Source organism: Silene latifolia, chromosome Y (assembly GCF_048544455.1).
Source record: "Silene latifolia isolate original U9 population chromosome Y, ASM4854445v1, whole genome shotgun sequence".
NCBI lineage: Eukaryota > Viridiplantae > Streptophyta > Magnoliopsida > Caryophyllales > Caryophyllaceae > Silene > Silene latifolia.
Window position 1 is genome coordinate 72553739 of NC_133538.1, and position 13897 is coordinate 72567635.

Consider the following 13897-nt stretch of genomic DNA (forward strand, 5'->3'; position numbering starts at 1 on the left):
ACAAGGAGGTGAGGTATTCAGTAGTTGGTTGTTCGTTATCTTGCATTGTGATCCTTGGCAGGGTAGAAATCCATGGTCTTGGGGCAGTGCCTGTCGTTGAACCATCACTGAGTCCGAATAGCATGAGGATCCAGGAGATATGCAGCAACTAGAATACTGAAACAACAAATTCTACCAGGTGCTTCCTCCATAAAAAAAAATGCTATATTTGCAATCAGTCAGGGTCCTAAAGGCGCCACAACAAAGATTATCCAAGGACGAGTAGTCCTCCACCAAGCAGATAAAATGAAATAACTAGAAGAAAAACTTGCAAACAATAGCTACCAGAATAGAGGCATTCTGCAACCTGCTTGGAACATAACTAGTTATTGCTCAGCAACAGAAATGTGATCAGAATCCAGGCTTTTTTGCATGCCCTCCACAGCAAAGCAGAGCAAGACATGCAGGGGGCAAGAGCCTCCCCAAAAATTCGCCAACAGACTGCATATTTTGGTACATAGTCTACCAGATGGAACTCCGCCAGATTCCAGGTTTCAGGCTTTATCGCCAGCACCTCTCAACTTTTAAGACGACATATGTTGGTACACGGTCTACCAGATACAACTCTGCCAGGTCTCAGGTTTTGCTAAGTGTTGCTATCTTTCTAAGAGCCCTGATTTCAAATCTTTTGACTTTAACTTCCATTAGCACGCTCAAACTTTTGAACTATAAACAATTTTTAGCATGTTTTAAGCATTGTGAATCTTAAACCCTAAGCTTATCTATAGTACATTCTCAAGACCTACCTTTAAAGCATTTCTGAAATCATGTGTTTTGGAGAAAGGAGCTTGCAAAAACTAGTCTGATAGAGTTTGTATGTCTATACAGTGAAGCGTGGGCCTATGGCTGAGTACCTATAGATCGGACGAACGAGGCTCCTTTAGTACTCAGCACCCACGCAAGCGGGGCCCCTCTAAACAGCGTAGGCAATTGACTCCTAGAGCCTCCAATCAACGAAGGCCGGCAACAAAACAACGAAAAAAGGTGCACGCACGATAAAACAAAAGTACGCCAGAATACGGCAGAATACAAAACAAAAGTAAGCCAGAAACGGCAGAATACAAAACAAACGATAGAACACTCGCGACATTATAACACACGTCAAACACACGCTCAAATGTGATCATTCTCACGACACATTGATAGACATTGCATTCACATCATATAAAGGTCACAACGTGCCTAGCCACCATATAGAGTGGATCGTGCATTAGTATATCTTCGCATACACCTATGTTACATCATTGACATTTTTCAGGTACCAGCTGCATACTAACTGTAGGAGCAAGTTCTGCTAAAGGTTCTCATCGCCAGAATCACCCTTGACATTCAGAGGCAGAATGGTAAAGTCAGGAGGAGGCTGGTCCCAACGGGATTCTGCATCCACCAGTTCCATCCGCTAGACCCAACGTCCATCAGCATCCTTCAGCATCTACTAGCTCGACCCAACATCCATAAGCTTTTGTGAGCAGGACCCAGCGTCCATCAGCATCCACCGGCTGGACTCTATAGGTCGATATCTATAAAGTATCTACTTGTTGCTACTTCCTGAGTAGGAGAACCGTAGAGAGCCTGGAAAAATATCCTAGAGGAGGCAGCTTTCCCTACCTGTCAAACTCACTCCAATGAGAATCTAGCGGCAGCGCTCCGCCTGTGTACCTACATAGCCTTACTTCCAAACCAGCACAAACCAAGAGACCCAGAAATCAATCTGCTAGAGCAATATACTCTGGTCCAGCAAGAGCGAGCATATTAGACTACCAGGGGCATGGAGTAAAAATCTCGAGAACAAGTCTGGGTACAGAGAGGGGGGTTCAGAACTAAGCTCGGTGTATCCAGCAGGTAGCTATTTGTTCTAAGAAAATGACGACCATATCCAAAACCTGAAAGACTAATTTCCCTCCTCATCTTGAGGCCGAGGAGGAAAATTGGGGGCAATTGTTATGGGCAAAATTCACATTTTCATATCGGTACATGTGGCAAGTAACGAGTGGTCAATCAAGGCTTGAGAGGATTAATGTCGTGGATGAATCCGGCCCGTAGGATGAGAAAAGTACACATGGGATACTAAAACAAGCGCAGTCAAAGAGGTTAAAAGTCAACCCATCCAGCTACTTCTTATTTTTGGGCGACTGGACCTAGAAGTCGGGAAATAGATTCTAGAGGTGCCTGATTCTGGAAAAGCGAGCTTGATTCTGGAAGAGCCTCATTCTGGAGGATCCTGACTCTAGAGGAGCCTGATTCTGGAGGAGCTTGATTCTAGAAGAGCCTCATTTCGGAGGATCCTGACTCTTGAGGAGCCTGATTCTGGAGGAGCCTAATTCTGGAGGAGCCTCATTCCGGAAGAGCCTGAGGGAGGGAAACTCTAGAGGAAGAAGCTATATGAGAGGAATAAAGATTAGCATTAAAATGAGGAGAAAGTTGGGGAATTAGTCAATAACGGTTAGCATAAAAATAGGGATTGGAGAGAATAATATGGGTTAATGGAGGATTTGGTCAAATAACGGCTAGTATTGAATGGGCATTTAGTGGAGCATTTAAGTAGGGGAGTTACTACATTAAAGGGGGTCAAAGTTGTTACCAAAAAAGGAGGGATGGAGGAGAAAAATCTGGAGGCATACGTTGGAGGCAAAAACCCTAGACTAGAACAACTATAAAAGGGAAGCAAACAATCAAAAGAAGGGATCTTATTCCATAGTCAAGAAAACATCTTAAAAATACAACGACATCTCTGTCATCAATATTACTCATCTAAGAATTACACAACAACACTCTTGAATCCAGAAAATACACTCAGGCTCCAGCAGCAGTAGTTCCAGCAGCAGTTCCAGCTTAAACTCCGACAGAGGATCCAGCAGGAAGCATTCCTAAAGAGCCTTATTTCCTAGCCTTTATCGTGTACTTCCATTAAAATATCTTCTAAAGAATTATAGTGCATACTTGATGGGATTCCGACTCCCCCCGCGGTTGTTCCCACACCGGGTTTTCCGCGTCACCAAAAACTCTTTGCATCGATCTTTCTTTCATTGTCTTTTACTTTGTTTGCGCCGTGATTCCTTGATTCGCTCATAGTTATAGACGATCACTTTGACTCACCAATCTAAACAACTAACCGGTAAATTTTTACCAAAACAAAATTCATGACCAGTTCATTAGGAATTGAGAGTGGTACTCCTTGCATAGCATGTTCATCGTTTTTTGCACTTTTATGACATTCCATTTCTTGTCAAATGCACACATTCGGGTTTGTGGTTGGTGTCACATGCAGGGAGGTCCTTGCAAATTTTCCCCTTTTTCTTATATTTTTCACCCATTTAGCTCCACTTAAGCCAAACTTGCCTTTTTGTCCCATTAGCTACATCCCAAACTGAGCCTGCCTAGTCAAGCTAGTTTAGTATGTCTTTTGTGGTATGATTTTCCGTCTGCAGTTTGGCCAGTATCTTTTTGTATGGAGATGGTGTAAAAAAAGAAGGAAGAAGAAAAAGGAAAAAAAATAAATTGATAAAGAAAAAAAAGAGAAGAAAACGTGAAGAGAAGAAAGAAAAAGGAAAAAAAAATGAAAAAAAAGGAGTTGTGAATCACGTTGTACAGTGACAAAAAAAGAAAAAAAAAAGGTTTGAAAAAAGTTTTATTTATATCATTTGATTCATTTAGACGGTGTTAAAAAGGAGAGTTTGTGACCGTCTAACTCCTCCATTCTTATTCCATATTATTGAGGAGATTGTGTATGAATTTAGTGAGCTGTGTGCCAAATGAAGGGCACTTGTACTCTATTTCTCAGTCAGTTGAGATTCGGATGGTTTATTATGGTCCTGTTAGGAACTAGCTTGACGCTTTTACCTCCATATTACCATAACTTGTTTTACCTTTTCTCACCTGAACCTCACTATTCCCATGTTATTTGTAAGCCCTCGGCTGTGACGGACATTATTGGTTGGAGTGTGTGCATTAGTACTTGAATTGTCTTTCATTTTTGTTACATGCATGCTATGTAGGTCGCAGTTAGGTGACTGACTGTCTTTCCTTCTCTCTTTTACATATAACATTCACCCTTTGCTTCATGAGAGAAGAGTGACCACGAGAGAGTCCGATTTTGTTGGTCTTGCAAGGGCGATAAGTTGGCTATATTTCTGAACAGCTTATAACTCGTTTGCGTATTGACTGCTTAGCTATAACTGTTAGTTTTTGTTGCATTAAATTGGTTCAAGTTGACAAGTTAAGCTAGCTCTGAGTTTTCATTTTCGTTCCATTAGTTGTATTTTAGTTTACTCGAGGACGAGTAAAGGTTCGGTTTGGGGAGATTGGATACGTGCATATTGTATAGTCTTGTTAGCCTATTTCAGCACGTATTTCCATGCATTTTTGTAATGTTTACATAGTATTATTCCCCGAATTGGCTACATTGGTTCGTTTTGTCCGTTTTGTAGAAATGAACGCGAAAGTACTGGAATCGTACCATTTTTCGTCCTTTTTGCATGCATTTTGAGGAGACGGGATTTTCCAGAGTGAGTGAGTGATTTTGCATGCGTAAAGGCATGGTTTACGAGGCAGTCGGGTACGAGATTGGGCTGATTTGATGGAAGAAGGCTTGATCGAGTGGTTTTATTACTCGATCGAGTAGTTTTTATAGCCATGGTTGATCGATCGAGTAGTTGTTTACTCGATCGAGAAGTGCTGAAGACAGGTTACTCGATCGAGTAACTATTCTACTCGATCGAGTAAATTTTCTGGAGTTTTGCTCGATCGAGTGGATTTATTCTACTCGATCGAGTGTTTTAGGCTTTCGTGGGCTTTAATTAGCCCGTGAACGTGTTTTAGTTGTTGGACTTAGTTTATTTTCTATTTAAACTTGCATTAACTAGGTCATTATCTATCTTTTATCTTAGGGTAATTTGATAACTTATACCTTGAATAACCCACTCTTTCAAATCTTATACCTAATATAATTTTCTTCAAAATCTTATACCTAAAATAACATTTTCTTCCAAACTTGATACAAAATCTTAAAAAAATCCCTAAATTGACGATTTTGACCTTACTAATTTGATGGGTTTTAGTGGTGGTAATCGTGAATGTGTGTGTTAATAGGAGAGAGGAAGGATGATGATGTTTAATTAGTAAGGGTAAGATCGTCGATTTAGAGCATTTTTTGAGATTTGGTATCAAGTTTGGAAGAAAATGTTATTTTAGGTATAAGATTTTAAAGAAAGTTATGTTAAGGTATAAGATTTGAAAAAGTGAGTTATTCAAGGTATAAGTTATCAAATAACCCTTTATCTTTTGATCTAATTTTTTAGCTTTCACAGAAAAACACATTACGTTGCTTTTCCCTTTTCTTTGTAACTTTGTCGTCGGGATTATTTCGCTCGGATTTTGTCGTTCTTTACGCCGGATTCTCACGATTGTAATCTCTTTCTCCTTTCTTAATAATAATCTTTATTTCATTTGCTTTAATTCTTCGTTTTGCTTTATTTAATTTCTGCCCTAATTCACTTTTATGCAATTTAATTATCGTTTTAATATGTTGAATCTTTGGTCATTTATCTACTTTATTAGTTTTGATAGTATAAATAGCGATATGAGTAGCTAAACTTGTTTCATGTTGGGATTAGGGGATCTACGGTAGAAATGTGACGATGTAGTAAGTAGGTTAGATGAATTAATTGTGAGATTCTGTCACCATAGCAATTTAACTGTATTTTACCGACTTAGTTGAGTGCACGCTTCTGAGTCGCCCCTTTTAATTTGGCTAAATTTAATCCTGGATTAGAATACTGGACTAAATAGGCCTGCTATGAACAGTAGACTACCCTGGCGAGGACGGAAGTTAAGTTCGTGGTATTTTAGGATAGAAAGTGGACCGGAAGGACCTTTCCATATCTGTCTCGCATTAATTTGTCTAAGTTGTTTACAGTTGAGTCACTGGACTACAGTAGTGAACCAAAATCCTGACATGACCCTTCTCTATTTGATAGTTTAATTCTATTTTCTTGCCTTTACTGCTCTTGTCTCTAATTCTCTTTCATTTAAACCTTTAGTTTTGAAAACCAAATTAAACAACCCCTCATTTGTGACCAAATAGACGGACTTTTACAGATATCTTGCCTCCCTGAGGAGATCAACCTGACTTCCCTAGCTATATAGTTAGTTTAGTTAGTTTATTTTTGATAGGTACACGACAGACGTGTCACAAAGCTCTACTCCCCAACGCAAACCTGGGGGCAGGAAACAGCAGATGGTTCATTAAGCCCAGGTTACGCGCAGATTTAGCCTTGCCAAAGTCATCTGGAAATGTAAAGGCAACAACCCCAGTAGCAGGAGCAGACTTGGAAGTAGAAGTAGCCCCAGAAGCAGGAGCAGCTCCAGAAGCAGGAATGGCTCCAGATGTTGGGATTGAAGCAGAAGCAGACGTGGCAGTAGGGACAGAGCCGGAAGCAGGAGTAGGTCTGGGAACAGGAGGATCCCCAGAAGCAGACAGCCCATGCCCCGGAATTGGAGGTCTCACGGCTAGAGGAGTGGCTTCGATGGGAATCTGCCCCTTAGCTTGACCCGCAGCAGCAGATCTTCTCTTGGGACGAGGTCCAGAACCAGGGACAGGGGTGGATTTTTTCTTCTCAGCAGGCTTGGGGGCAACCTCAACCCGTTTCTTCTCTCTCAGGGCCACTTGCCTCAATCCATGACGTGGCATTGTTTTACTGGCAAAAAGAGTGGCAATGGGGTGACGACATGGCACGCGGCAATTGGTAGAAGAAGGGAAAGAGGGATCACTGAGGTGGCATGTTATGGGACATAAGATTGAAAAAGGAACAAGCACACATTGAGGCAAAAGATATCACACGTGCAACAAAGAAAATATCTACCAGGTCAACTAACCAACCCTATTCTTATGGAAATTGACCGAGTATCCAGGAGCAGAAGCAGGGAGCGGTTTGATAACCCTAAAATGTGGTTCTGGCAGCTATAAAAACAAGGGGAGAGCAACGTACAAAGGGCATTCATCAGCACTATCAAGCAACACTTCACTCCTTAAAATTCATCTACGATTGGCGATATTTCTCTAGCAACATTACACTTGTATTTCCTTACTTGTTCACAAAATCTCGATTATAGTGCAAAAGTTGGCGGGATTCCGACTCTCCCCGCGGTTGTTCCCACACCGGGTTTTCCGCGTCACCGAAAATCCTCCGTGTCATTCTCCTCGTTTGTCTTTACTTCATCGTTCCTATCATTTGCATTTTAACCACGATTGGCATTAAGAACAATCACTATCACTCACACAATTAAATTGATAACTCCGTAATTTTTTACCAAAACATTTACTTAGACCAGGAGTAATAAAAGATTGAATCGTGGGTTAAAAAGTAATCATGTCATGCCATCCATAATGTTCCAATTTCTATCTCTTTGTTCCCCTTATTCTATCCGTAAGTTTGTCAAATTAGTATATACCGATATGTGTGATGCATACCATGTGAACTTATATTAGACATAAAGCCTTGACCACAAAGTAACAACCGCACGTACGCCTAATCTTTGGGCTTTCATGAATTTGGAACAAGGTGCGCATCCCTTATTTAATTAACCCAATTAGTAATTAGTTAAGAAATTTATCAACGCATTAACGAAAACAACAACTCTTTTATAGGACTGTCCTATAGCATATGACTGACCCAAAAGGAGAGAAGCCCAAAGAAAACAAATAAATTTATTTATGTTTTAATTTTATTTTAACAACCCGACATTTTATAATAAAAATTAACATATCTAAATATACAATTTATCAATATAAAATTTTAGGTTATCAAAATAAAATAATTTTGTACAAGTTTATTAACTGATTTATTTGGGATTTTGGTTATTGGGCTAGTTTTATGGATAAAGTGGTCTTACAAACCAATTTGTGTAACGAAAATTGACGGGTAGGAAACAAAGGGCTAAAAGGTGGTTTAAAGCCATTTTATGTGATTTATTGGAAAGTAAGCGTAAAGAGCCGTTAATTATAACATTGTCAATTTAAATATAGTCATTTAGTTTTAGCCTCATCATCGGGTACTCGTAAGGCTAGTAGACAACTTTGAGATGTCTATAGAAGCCCCCACTTTGATCGAGGCTGAGTAAGACGAAGGTCAAAGTAGTCCGGTCGGGACAGATAAAGGTTAAGAAACGTACCTGGGCCTCTTACATTACCTGTCTGGAGTAGCTGGAAATTGGGACTGACTTAGCAAAACTTTATTTTACTAATCTGGAATGAAGTTGGTAAAACTTTGTTTCACCAATCTGGAAACTGGTATGGCAAAACTTTGGTTCGCCGGTCTGGAATCTGGTAAAGCAAAACTTTGTTTTGCTGGTCTGGAATCTGGTATAGCCAAACTTTGTTTAGCTTGTCTGAAATCTGGTATCCGAGAACCGGTGTAGTGAAATTTTGTTTCACTGGTCTTGATCTGGAAAAGCAAAACTTTGTTTCGCTTAATGGTGAACCTGCAAAAATATGATTTCACAAGCTCGGATGCGTGTCAGGGCCCGCCAACCAAAGTATTTCAAAATTTTATTTTGAAAAGGGATTAGAATGTAAAATTTTATTTTACAAACTAGGATTTGCAAAATTTTATTTCGCCAAAAAGGTAATTTCAGAAAATTTTATTTTAAGAACTCAGATGCATGTCAGGGCTTGCCGACCAAGTGATTTGAAAATTGGAAAAAAATTATTTCGCAAAAAGGCAAGTTCAGAAGATTTTATTTTAAGAACTGAGTTGCATGTCAAGGCCTGCCGACCAAGTGATTTGGAAATTGCAAAATTTTATTTCGCAAAAAGACAAGTTCAGAAAATTTTATTTTAAGAACCGGGATGCATGTTAGGGCCTGCCGACCAATTGATTTGAAAATAGCAAAATTTTATTACACGGGAAGATAAGACTTTATGAGAAGCCCCTACTTTGGAAGAATCTGAAAGATGATTGACAAAGTTGTCGGCTGGAGATCTTGAATAGTTAGTGACAAAAGTGGAGTAGTTAGTGACAAATATGTGACACCTAAAATGCAAATGCATGTCCTAGCTATTATGATGCATGTGATGAATGCAGAAAATGTAATTTTTGAAAACATTCAAATGAGTATTGAAAAAGTTTTTATTTTTATTTTTTGAAAATATTTTGAAAAAGATGGGGTCTGACCCAAATGTGATCCAAGTAGAAAGACTGGACACTATTAGTTTGGAGAATGATTGAATCATTTTTTTTACATGTGAATTTGAATTATTTTTGATGAGTTCTGCCCTCTTTAAAGTTACAAACTCTACTAATTAACTAAAACTAATACCATAGGAACAAAATACTTATGCGACCGTATAAACTTAGTGTACATTCCCCGAATTTTTAGATCCTACACGAGGGTGATAAATGGAGTGGAGTAGAAGGTTCTATGATGTTAGAAGGACTGGAGACCTGTGTGCCTCTCTCACTCACCTAAATGAATGAAAGGATCGTCCCAAGAGGAATGGAGATAATGTAACTGTGAATTGACTCGTCTGAGGAATGAAAGTGACTACTCTGCAATTTGATTGCAAATTTCTGAGAAATGAAAAATGACTACTCTGCAATTTTAATTGCAACTTGGACTGAAAATTTTTGTGTTCTGAATTTTTGAGACTAGATTTGTATCTATTTGAGATCATATTTTTTTGTCTTCTTGTTTTTTTTTTTTTTTTTGAGATTTTTGTCACTAGAGTTCTATCTATTAGAGATCATATTTTTATGTCTTTGACTTTTTGAGACTTTTGATATTAGAGTTGATTGCAACTTTGACTGAAAATTTTGTTGACTTATGAGGGTCTATGGTAGTGTGAGTATTTTTGAGCTTGTATTGGTACTTGGACTCACACCTTAAGTTCATTCTAAGGGACTAGGGGTCACCTATCTTGTTTTAAAAGCATGGAATGTCCCGTGTTTTATTTGATATGTTTGGGCATGGGTGTACGAAGAATCTGGTTTGAATATTTGTGAGCTAGTTTTCTAGCATGAATGGGAGTGAATGATAGTATTTAGCGAAACGGCCGATCATATGAAATTTTGCTCATCTAGTAGTCATTTGAGATATAGAAAATTGACAAATTTGGTAGAGAGCAATTTGTGCTCATTTGGGAAATTGACGAATCTGGCATTCATTTGACATATAGAAAGTTGACAAACGAATAGAGAGAAATTTGTGCTCATCTGGTAGTATTTCAAATATGAAAATTTGACGAATCGGGTAAAAAGATTGAGTCTCCAACCCTAGAGGTCACCTAATTAGAGACACGACGATCAAGGAATTATCATACCACAAGAGATGGAAAAGATGGTCAAATGCACGCCCTCGTTAAGGCTGACTCTAAGAGGTCGACTGATCTACGCTAAAGAGATACGCCCTAAAGTATTTCGAGTCTATTCTACTAGTTAAGGGTAAAAAGTAGAACAGGCGACTAATAAAAATGACATTTGCTCGTTTTTTTATTTTATTCAACTCGAAAAGGATTAGGATGGCCCTATTTAATAGACACTCTAAACCACATGTTATTTGATAATGTCAACAATAAAGTTATAAGATTATTGACTATAAGATTGATTTTTCTTGTTTTATTGACATGTTTGTGCTTACTCTTTTTTTTCAACCTGTTAGACATGACTTTATCAAGAGAAATATGTTAGACTTGTATTGGGGAAAGACTCCATGTGTGGGACGATATATACAGATTTTCAACATGGATCACAACTGAGTTTTTTTTTTTTTAAAAAAAGATTTGTTCATTAAAATAAAAATAATAAGTAAAACTATACCCATTCTTTTTAAAAAAACGGGTAAAGTCTAAAATAAGGATAAAAATGAAAATAATTTTATTTGATGATTACTCTCATCAGTATCATGTACCCAATTTGGGCGCCACCCTCTCACATGGGGTAAGTTGTATGACGATATTGACTTGAGTCCTACTACGAAGCAAACGGCTTGAGTCCTAATATTACTACTAGCTAGCTATTGAGACGGAATAGAAGTCTCCTAGATGTCGAGTTAGTAATTCCTATCAACAATAGATATTTATGTTATAGTTTATTATATTTCTCGACAATCCTATTTGTACCAAACTAGCTACGTTGTACACCTATATAAGGTGATTGATTATTGATGAAATAAGACATACAAAATTACCCGACTGCCTACGTTTAACATGGTATCAGACACCAAGTTTCAATCCCAATAAACTATTTTTTTCATAAATCATGTCTACAGGAGACGGTTCTCTCCTACCGCCTCCACCACCACCACCTCCACCACCTAATCCAACCGCTTCACCCTTTCATCTCAGCAGTCAAGATAATCCCGGCAATTTGATTACCAATATTCAATTACGAGGTGAGAATTATGATGAATGGGCTCGTTCCATTCGTCTTGCTCTCAAAGCACGACAGAAGTTTGGCTTCATCGATAGAACAATTGCGAAACTGATAACCAATCTTGACGATTGGCATACTGTTCATTCCATGATCGTCTCCTGGATTATGAATACTATTGAACCTTCTCTTCGCACTACAATTTCTTATTATAAAGATGCCGTCCTTTTATGGAAAGATCTTCAGGATCGGTTTTGCGTGGTCAACGGCATTCGTGTTCAACAGTTAGAAACTGCGTTAGTTGACTGCAAACAAGGTAAAACAGAGACCGTTGTTCACTACTTCGATCGTTTGAAGCATCTTTGGGATGATATTGCTAATTATGAACAATTACCCTGCTGTGAATGTGGCAATTGCAGCTGCAATCTTGCCTCGAAATTTGGAGTTTTACAGGAGAATAAGCGTCTTCACAAGTTCTTATCTGGCCTCGACAATGGTCTCTACGCTAATCTCCGCTCCGATCTCCTCTCCACTACCGTTTTACCTTCAGTTAATCGCGCCTATCAAGCTGCAATTCAGGAGGAACGATTGCGTGCTGCTCCTTCCTCATTGGCTACTGATGATACGGATAGTGTCTTGGCATTCAAGGTTAACTCAGATTTTAAACCTAAAGGTAATAATTCCGACAAACATTGTACCCACTGCAATCGCGACGGTCATGACGAAAGCATGTGCTTCCTCATTCACGGCTATCCTGACTGGTGGGGGGATCGACCACGTGGTCCTCGTAATTCAAACCATGGGGGAGGAACACGCGGTGGACATAGCCGTGGTGGGTCCAATTCAGGCCGTGGTCGCGGTTGTTCTGCTCGCATCAACAATGCATATACCGAGGGTACCACCAACACCACACGACCGGCTCCTGATTCTTCAGCTGTTGCTGGCTTGACTACCGTACAATGGCAACAATTACTCGATCTCTTGAATATTCCTAAAGCTAAGGATCATTTACATGGTAAAAATGGTTGGATAATTGATACCGGCGCAACGAATCATGTCACTGGAACTCTTGCAAATATGTCTCATATACAGAAAATCGACTCATGTCCTTTTGGCCATCCTAATAGGCTCACGACTACTGCCACTTATCAAGGGCGTGTACTCCTTGATGGGGGTCTACTTATTTCTAATGTGCTTTATGTTCCGAGTCTTACTTACAACTTAATTTCGGTTTTACAATTAATTGATGAAACCGATTGCATTATTCAATGTACTAAATCCTTTTGTGTTATTCAGGACCGACAGACGAGGAGGTTGATTGGAGCGGGTAAACGCGAGGATGGACTTTACTTCTACCGTGGTGTGTCGTGTGCAGCTGCTTTCAATATCGCTCATTCTTCTTCGATCGACCTATGGCACAAACGTATGGGTCACCCTTCCATCGAAGTACTTAATAAATTGCCTAGTCTTAGTTTTTCTAGCAAATTATCTAAGAAAGCTTGTGATGTATGCTTACAGGCCAAGCAAACTCGTTTTAGTTTTAATCAAAGTATCAATAAAGCAAATTCTATTTTCGATTTACTTCATTGTGACCTATGGGGGGTATATAACACTCCGTCTTCGACTAGTGCTCATTATTTTTTTAATCTTGTTGATGATAACTCTCGCGGCGTTTGGGTGTATCTTTTACGTACTAAGGATGACGTTCCCCATTTGTTTCTCGAATTCATCGCTATGATCAAACGACAATTTAATACAGACATTAAGACTATCAGAAGTGATAATGGCACTGAGTTCTCTCCGCTTAAGCCTTATTTCGCACGACATGGGATACTTTTTGAAACTTCGTGCGATGGTACTCCTCAGCAAAACGGAAGGGTAGAGCGTAAAAATCGGCATATCTTAAATATTGCTCGGGCATTATTATTTGAAGGATCATTACCAATAAAGTTTTGGGGAGAGGCTGTGATGGTCGCTTGCCATATTATTAATAGAACTCCATCCCCTTAACTTGCAAATAAAACCTTATTCAAGATTTTATTCAACAAAGTTCCCTGCTATGATTCTATTCGAGTGTTCGGCTGCCTTTGTTACGCACACAACCAACGGCATAAAGGAAATAAATTTGCCAGCCGTAGTCGTCGGTGTGTTTTTCTAGGTTACCAATTCGGTAAAAAAAGGATGAAAAGTTTTTGATATTGAGACGAATGAGTATTTCGTCTCTCGTGATGTCAATTTTTTTAAACAAGAATTTCCATATAAACTCCTTGCTTCGTCTATTTTGCCAGCATCTGCACCACCTATTTTCGATGACGATATTGCACAGCAGCCTACTGCATCGTCTGTCCCAGCTGAACAGGCCACTCCGACTGACTTGTTTGATCCTTCGACTTCAGGGGGGGCTATCGCTTCACATGACTCACCACCACCGGGTCCATCTCCTATGGTCATCCAAGCATCACCATCTGATGAGCAGGCCGCTAATCGTACGCCAA